The sequence below is a fragment of the Saimiri boliviensis genome, chromosome 2, assembly GCF_048565385.1.
Source record: "Saimiri boliviensis isolate mSaiBol1 chromosome 2, mSaiBol1.pri, whole genome shotgun sequence".
NCBI classification, from domain to species: Eukaryota; Metazoa; Chordata; class Mammalia; order Primates; family Cebidae; genus Saimiri; species Saimiri boliviensis.
Genome location: NC_133450.1, coordinates 235,417,467 through 235,425,891, shown reverse-complemented (window position 1 = coordinate 235,425,891; position 8,425 = coordinate 235,417,467).

The window sequence follows — 8,425 nt, the reverse complement described above, 5'->3', positions numbered from 1 at the left end:
GCTGTCACGGTGCTAAACGTTCTCCTCTCATGCCCCTTATCTCACGCGTCATAATTACCGTTCTTGTGTCTTTCTCTCTAGACTATAAACTTTGTGATGGGCTGTGATTATGGACTTTATATCTCCTAAAGGGCCTGGAACCAAATAGGTGATCAGTCACTCATTATTTAATAACATGATGAAGAGATACAATGCCGTGCATTATTTTATTAGCGATTACATTGGTGCAAAAGTAATTGTGGGTTTTGCAATTTTACTTAAAGCATAGGAGAGAAATCTTTCATAAAAACCAAAGTTGTGCTGAAGTTAAAAGTAAATGGACCCTGTTAGATTACAGAATTGTGTTTCTTCTGGGTCTGCTGTTGAAGGCAAGGTCAGGATTAGTGCATGAAAGATTCAAGAAAGAGAGTGCAGTGCCATCGATGCAAAAGCCTTCCTCATTTTACAGTGTCATAAATGGACAGCGGTGATTCTGGCAGCTTTGAAGTTTATATGCTCTATTTTCCTATAAAAATACAAAGTGACATGTAATATATTTCCAAACCCTTAGTTGGTGAATTGAAGAAAGGAAATCCCTGGATTCTGAAGCCAAGTGTTGAATTCAGGAGAATATCCTAGAATGTTCCTCCAGAACCAGACCTGAGAGCAGATTCAATGCATCCAGTTTATTTGGGTCATGATCCTGGGATTGAAATACACAAATAGAATAAACTTAGAGCAACTCTGAGAATAGAACCAGGGTCATGGTAAGCTTTTCCACCTTTTGTTCCTAGAGCTGGTATTTACTCCCAGATTAAAGGCAGAAATGCCTGCTTAGAAGAGACTAGGGCTCATGAAACAAAAGAGGCCCTGAGACAGGGCCCTGTTTGGTATCTGATGCTAGCGTCGGCCTGCCAACTTCCCTTGTCATTATTTATAGCCTCAAATAAGCCACCAGGTAGCGTATCTTAACCTGTATTCAGACCTTGCAAGAAGCCCTCAAATCCTGGGGAAAGGCCAAAAATGAGACTAATGGTAGAAGAAAGCCTTGTGAATTCTCTGAATAAATCATCCATATGTTTTATTTATAAACTCACACTCCAAGAAAAAAAAAAAAAAAAACAAGGAAAAGGAAAAAAACAATCAGGGTCTTGGAAGGAGTGAATAGAAATGACTACAGAAGAAATAAAGACAATTGGATGGGCACGGTGGCTCACGTATATAATCCTGGCACTTAGGGAGGCCGAGGCAGGAGTTCGAGACCAGCCTGGCCAACATGGTGAAATCCAGTCTCTACTAAAAATACAAAATTAGCCGGGCATGGTGGAACACACCTGTAATCCCAGCTACTGTGGAGGTGGAGACAGAGAATCACTTGAACCCGGAAGGCAGAGGTTGCAGTGAGCAGAGATGGTGACATTGTATTCCAGATTGGCCAAAAAGAGCGAAACTCCATCTCAAAAAAAAAAAAAAAAAAGAAAAAGAAAGAAAAAAGAAACAAAGATAATCCAGAGAACAAAGTGGGGTGTGTGTGTGTGTGTGTGTGTGTGTGTGTGTGTGTGTGTATGTGTGTGTGTGTGTGTGTATATATATATATATGTTATTGTGTTTTAGGTTTTGGGGTACATGTGAAGAACATGCAGGATTGTTGGATAGATACACACATGGCAGTGTGGTTTGCTGCCTTCCTCCCCATCACCTGTATCTGGCATTTCTCCCCATGTTATCCTTCCCCAACTCCCCACTCCACACTGTCCCTCCCTTAGTTCCCCACCACAGACCTCAGTGTGTGAGGTGCTCCCCCCACCCCGTGTCCATGTGTCCTCATTGTTCAACACCTGCCTATCAGTGAGAACATGTGGTGTTTGATTTTCTGTTCCTGTGTCAGTTTGCTGAGAATGATGGTTTCCAGGTATTTTTAAACTTCTATTCAGAGTTAGAAGAGAAGGAATTGCATCCACAATTTAAGAACAGACTCCTGTTCAGAAGGTACAAAATCAGAACATAGAATCAGTTCATGGGATTAAAAATACCTAAATAAAACAATTCAAAGAACTGATTTAAAAAATTATAAATATCTCAGTACAAAGAGAAGAGAAACATGAGAGAGAAAACTAGAGACACAGAGCAGAGATTGCTTATTCAGAAATGCTACCTTCTTTATTAAGAATCTACAAAAGTAAAAGAGAGAAAAAAGGGGAGTATATTATATTTTTTAAACAATGCTAGAAAAAAGGAATATATACATATTAAACTAGATTTCTATTTAGACACATCCTAAAGCAATTTCAGAAAACTAAGACTAAAACAAAGACACTAAAAGGTTCTAAAAGCAACATGCGTGTTACCTACAATGGAAGAAGAAAATTAGTGGTAGAAAGGCTTTCATCAATAACACTAGTTTTTAAAAGATGACGGAACAGTGCTTAAATGCTCTTAGGAAAATGATTTAGAACTTAAAATTCTATTCCCAGTCAAATTATACATCAAATGTAATTGAAAAAAGTTTTTTAAATACACTTTTAGACATTCAGGGAAGGATTAGAAAGTTTACTTTTCATCTATGTGCTTTTCTAAAGGTGCAGAAAAATGTTTTCTAAGATCCCTTGAAAATACACTGTTGCAAAAGCTAACAAAGAGTGCAACCAAGGAGAATACAAGGCATCTAAGAAACAGGGGTCGTAACCTAAGAGCTCCTGAAAAGCAACCCGGAGAGGTCAGCTGGCACTCAGGTCTGAAGCGAAGCTCTCTCAGATCTTGAGAGAAGTCAGCAAAAGGAGAAATATTTTCCCCCAACGGCCACAAATTAGATAATTTCCCCAATATGGTAATACTTAGGCAAAGATTCTACACTCACAAAAGAAAACAAACTTCATGGGTATATACACACAGAACATGTATAAAATTGTGCCTGGAAAGTATGCTAACATCTTGATGGTGGTTTCTTTGGAAAAATGGCATAGGAGAAGAGAGAATAAGGGAAGGGAAGGTTAGAAGAGATGATTTTGCAATATTTTCATTTCTTTTACAAAAATATACTATCAGAATGTCCAGCAACATACTCTTGGCTGTGGTGCAGACTGTTTAATAGCTTTGTGGAGATATAACTGGCAAACAGCAACCTGCATGTCTTTGAAGTGTGCAACTCGTGAAGTTCTGACATTTGTGTACACCCGTGAAACCATCACCACCATCAAAGTAAAGAAAATGCCAACCTTCCCTAAAGTCTCCTTATGCTTACTCTTAATCCCTCCTGGCCCAGCCCTCCTCCCCACCCCAGGCAGACAGGAAGATACTTTCTGTCACTATACGTTAGTTTGCATTTCCTAGAATTTTACATAAACGGAATCATACCAGATGCATGCTTATTGTTCCAGTGTAATTATGAATAGCATCCCTTTCCTGTTTGGACAATAAACTATACTATAATCAGCCTACTACCAGGCAAGTAGCTAGTTGCAAACCTGTTCTTGAGTCCTGGTTGCCTTTTTTCCAAGGAGAGACCAGGCTGACTCTTGCTTTTCCTGTCTTTCCACTTGACGCCTTTACTCCATAGTAGGTACTCTGGTTCCTGTCTGCTGAGAGCAGTGACTTGGGCTGGTCTAACTTCAGCTGAAGGACCAGCATGGAGTGCTTTGAACATTTTGACAGATCCAACTGTCAAACACAGCCTTGAGTATAACCAAACATAGCCTTCGGTATAACCAACGTTAGAAGCTCAGAGACGCTGGTAGTTAAGGTAAGCGATTTGGAACCTTTTACCATCAAGAATAAAGTTGGAGGGCTGGGCATAGTAGTTCATGCCTGTAAACAGCTACTTGGGAGGTCCAGGTGGGAGAATTACTTGAGGACGGGAGTTCAATACAAGCCTGGGCAACTTAATGAGAACTTGTAAGCAAATGAATAAGCAGATAAATAAATAAATTTCAAAAAGAATTTTTAAAAATTAGCAAGGCATGGTGGCATACACCTGTAGTCCCGGCGACTCGGAAGGGAGGGGCAGAAGGATTACTCGAGCCGGGGAATTCGGGGCTGCAGTGAGCTCTGATGGCGCCGCTGCACGCCAGCCTTGAGGACAGAACAAGTCCCCATCTCTAAAAACAATAAAAACAATAAAATGGGGAGAAAGAACACAAATGAGAAACACTGTGAACTCTATTCCACAAGGTGGCATTAGCTCACCCCCACGAGGCTTTCTCTCTTCTGTTCATACCTGCTGTCCCCACATCTCACAAGTCAGACAGGGTAGAACTGAAAGGGTGGGCCAGACAACACCCACCGAGGAAATTTCACTGAAAGAAATGTCACATGTCGGTAACCATGGATGCACACACAAAGTGCCCCTACCTGATGGCATAAACGACCATTTGATTATACTTGCAGATTCTGTGGTTGTGAGTTCAGACACGTGCAGCAGAAATAGCTTGTCTCTCTTCCATGATGTCTAGGGCGTCAGCTGAAACTCTGTGGTTGGCCTGGCCAGCTAGAGCCTGGAACCAACTGGAAACTTTCTCACTCACATGCCTGGTGCTCAGAATGACATGATTCAAAGGCTGGAATCAGCTAGGGCTCTGTGCCTGCACTTGGCATCTCCATGTGGCTTGAACTTCTCCCAGCCTGGCCACAGGGCTCTGAAAAGGAGGGTTTCAAAAGGAATTATCCAGACAGCAAGTGTCCCAGCAGAACCGGGCTGAGGTCCATGCTTCTTGACCAAGTCCCTGAGGCCAGCCCAGCTTCAGCAGGGGGACTTAGTAGGGACTAGGATGGTCACATTGAAGAAGAGCATGGAGGATGGGATGCGTATGAGTCTACCTGAGCTGCCATAAAAAAAAATACTGTTGGGTTGGTGGCTTAAACAACAGAAATTTCTTTTTCACAGTTTTAGAGGTTGAAAGTCCAGGATCAAGGTTCTAGCCAATTTGGTTTCTAGTAAGGAGTATCTTGTTAGTTTGCAGATGGCTGTCTTCTCACTGTATCCTTACATGGATGGCAGTGGGGAGAAGAGAGAGTTTCCTCCTGTTAGAGGAAGGACATCAATCCTATCACATCAGGACTCCATTTTTATGACCTAATTTCCTCATTTAGCCTTAATCATTTGGGGCCCCATCTCCAAATGTAAGCACATTGGAAACTAGAACTCTAGCATATTAATTTCAGGGCACCCAAATGTTCCATGGTAACAGGATACCGTTGGGTCTGTCATTAATAAATACAGTCTTCCCAAGCTATGACAATAAAAGAGAAAAGGAGAAGAAACGGCCAAAATCTTATAGAATAATATATTAGTCCATTGTCTCTTGCTTATAACTGAATAGCTAAAACTGATAGTTTATACAGAAAAGGAATTTGTTTCTTACAGTTATGGAAGCTGAGAAGTCCAAGATTAAGAGGGAAAATCTGATGAGAGTTTTCTTGCTGGTGAGGTCTCTATGCAGAGTCCTGAGGAAGGGCAAGGCATCACATGGTGACGGGGGCAGAGTGTGCCAGCCGAGGCCTCTCTTCCTCTTTTAACAAATCTGCCAGTTCCCCTCCCACCATAACCCATTGACCTATTAACCCATGAGTGGAATAATTCTCTCATGAGGGAAGAGCATTCATGGCCCCATCACCTCTTAAATGTCCCACTTTATCCCCAGTACTGCCACACTGGGGATAAAGTTTCAACATGGATTTTAGAGGAGACGTTCAAACCACAGAAAATACGTAGTGTTGAATTATCTTTGAATTACAAAAAGAAACATGCAGTCAATGAACAGTTCCCTGAGGAAAAGTTGCAGCATTCTTTGGTGGGGACAGAACATCTCTGAATTAAAAGTTCCATTGGATTCCACCAGCTTCACTACTGCAGTTCTGCAATCATCTGACAGAATTTTCTCTCTGCAAAATAAAAGATGCCTGGGCAATCACCATGAGCCCTCCTGTCTCCAAAATTACAGCTTCCTGCCTCCAACAGCTCGACTTCTTCTCTCATAGCTCATGCTGTATTTCCCTATAATTCTCTGCTTCCTTCATCCTCCTGCCACAAAGATTAACCTTTATGCTTTCTTTTGACACCACTCAAATATCATGCGCTCAAGGAAAATGTTGATTTCCTTTATAAAATGTAATACAGCTTGTGCCTGTGTGTGCAGGATCCTTTATTTTAGGTGGCTGGTATCATCTTTCTCTGGACTCATGGTTGGTAACGGCATTTGGGTTAAAGGAAAGAGCATGCTTTTTTTGTTGTTGGTAATAGTAAAAACAAAAAACTTCTTTTTGACCAAAATTTCTAATCTCTTCCAGTTTAACTAGTCTCTCACCAATAAATCAAAAAATACAACCTTAACTTGCTGGTTGAAGCTATTGATTGCTTGTCTCCAAGTTTACCATCTCCTTCCGCCTTCCCAAGTGGCCAGAGAAGATTCCACAGACCAGAAAGTGAACCCTAAAAAACAGGAGCTTCTGGGTGACACCAGGGTTCTGGCCTGACAGAGCGATGTTTTTGTCCTTGGGCAGTATGGACCAGCCCGCTGAGGTGCAATGAGCCTCTGGGTGCTGTGCTGGTCCCACTGATCGAGGGTATGACCCTGGGGAAGCACCCCCCCCATACTGCAGCATGAGCCCCAAGCCTCACCTGATTCTCAGGCTCTCTTAGCTCTTTCTGGTCCCCTATCTGCTACCACAAGAGATAGAACAAAACCCTCACTTTATTGAATGAACCAGTAACCAGTTTATTGAATGAAGAGGACTCAGTCAGGAAAATACCAGAGAAGCTTTATTGTGTCTAATCCCTGCATGCAGAATATACTCTGTGAACCTATTTCTTCCTTGCTTACCTCTCAATTAACATCTTGGATAGGTACTGAGGCTTCCAGGTGCTTTTGTTTATAGGAACAGTCTCATCTCAGTAATTGTCAATTGGTCAGTCAAATGTAATAAACAAACTCCATTTATCATTACATTAAAATTATTTCCTCTGCCACTTTGGGCTTGTTTCAGGACTAGAAAGTGGCAAGGGAATTGAGACAAAAGTGTGGGTGGGTCCTTTTCCTCAATGCACCACCTCTTGCAGGCTAGTGAGCCCCCAAACCAGAAAAGGAACAATTTGCTCCCAAAGTTGCTGTCTTTACCCTTGTGAGCTGGGCAGCATCAGCCACAGTCTCTGATCTCTGGGTTTTTTCCATAAAAGTCTCAGAAACAGGTCTCATGGTTCTCAAGTTCCAAGAGAAACAGCCAGTGTCTGTCAGTGGTGTCTGGAAACCCCACTGTTTAATGGGAAGGGTGAACGCAAGCGCCCTCCTCATCCTTATGGAGAGCACACAGTGGCACAGTGACAGCTTCTGAGGAATTACGATTTACTATGCCAGCCTTTTTCATCATTTAGACCCTGCCGGTGGGTGATCAGTCGATCCTGACTATCTTAGCTTCAAATTCACAAATCTTAGCTAGCTGTACGCAGTTAATGTAACTTCTTGCTTTAGTGTTTGGCATTAATTTGAATGTTCTAGACTGTGACGATTACTGTGCTATCACTAGCTGCATGTGGCTTTTCAAACTTAACATGTGGTTAGTCCAACTGAGCTGCACTGTCATTTAGAAAATACCTACCAATCATGATAATTTGGTAAGATAAAAATGTAAAAAAATCATCAGTAAATTTTAGGTTCGTTTTATGTTAAAATAATAACATTTTGCATGTATTAGATTAAGTAAAATATGGCATTAAAGTTAATTTCACCTGTTTCTGTCTATGTTTTTAAAATATGACCACTAGGAAATTTAAAACTACCTATGTGGTGTGTTTATACTTCCGTTCTGTGGGGCTTATCAGATCCAGCCAGAGTCCCATTTTAACAGAAAAATTTATCACCCACCCACCTTGAGGATCGAGGGACTAGTTCAGTCTATCTGGTTAAAAATATCCATACAGCACTTTGGGAGGACAAGACAGGAGGATTACGAGGTCAGGAATTTGAGACCAGCGTGACCAACACGGTGAAATCCTGTCTCTACTAAAACAATTACAAAATGTAGTCAGGCATGGTGGCAGATGCCTGTAATCCCAGCTACTCAGGAGGCTGAGGCAGGAGAATCGCTTGAACTCGGGAGGTGGAGGTTGCAGTGAGCCAATATCGTGCCATTGCACTCCAGCCTGGGTGACAGAGTGAAACTCCATCTCAAAAAATCATCATCAGCATTATCCATCAGTAATTTCTAAACTACTCCCTGAGCTGACATCCTGATGATGTAACACCAAGTTGAACTTCCATAGATGCTTGCAAGTTTCAGGAACTTGCAATGAGGAAGGACCTTGGTAAACACCCTAGGCTTTGTTTGGAACTCAGAAGTCTCCACCTTAAAAGTGAGAGTGCCCTGTAAACAGCCCTCTCCAAAATTTCAGGTTCTTCAATTCCTGGTTTTCTAATTGGATGAAGGTGATGCAGGAGTGCTAATGCCTCTTTTTCTA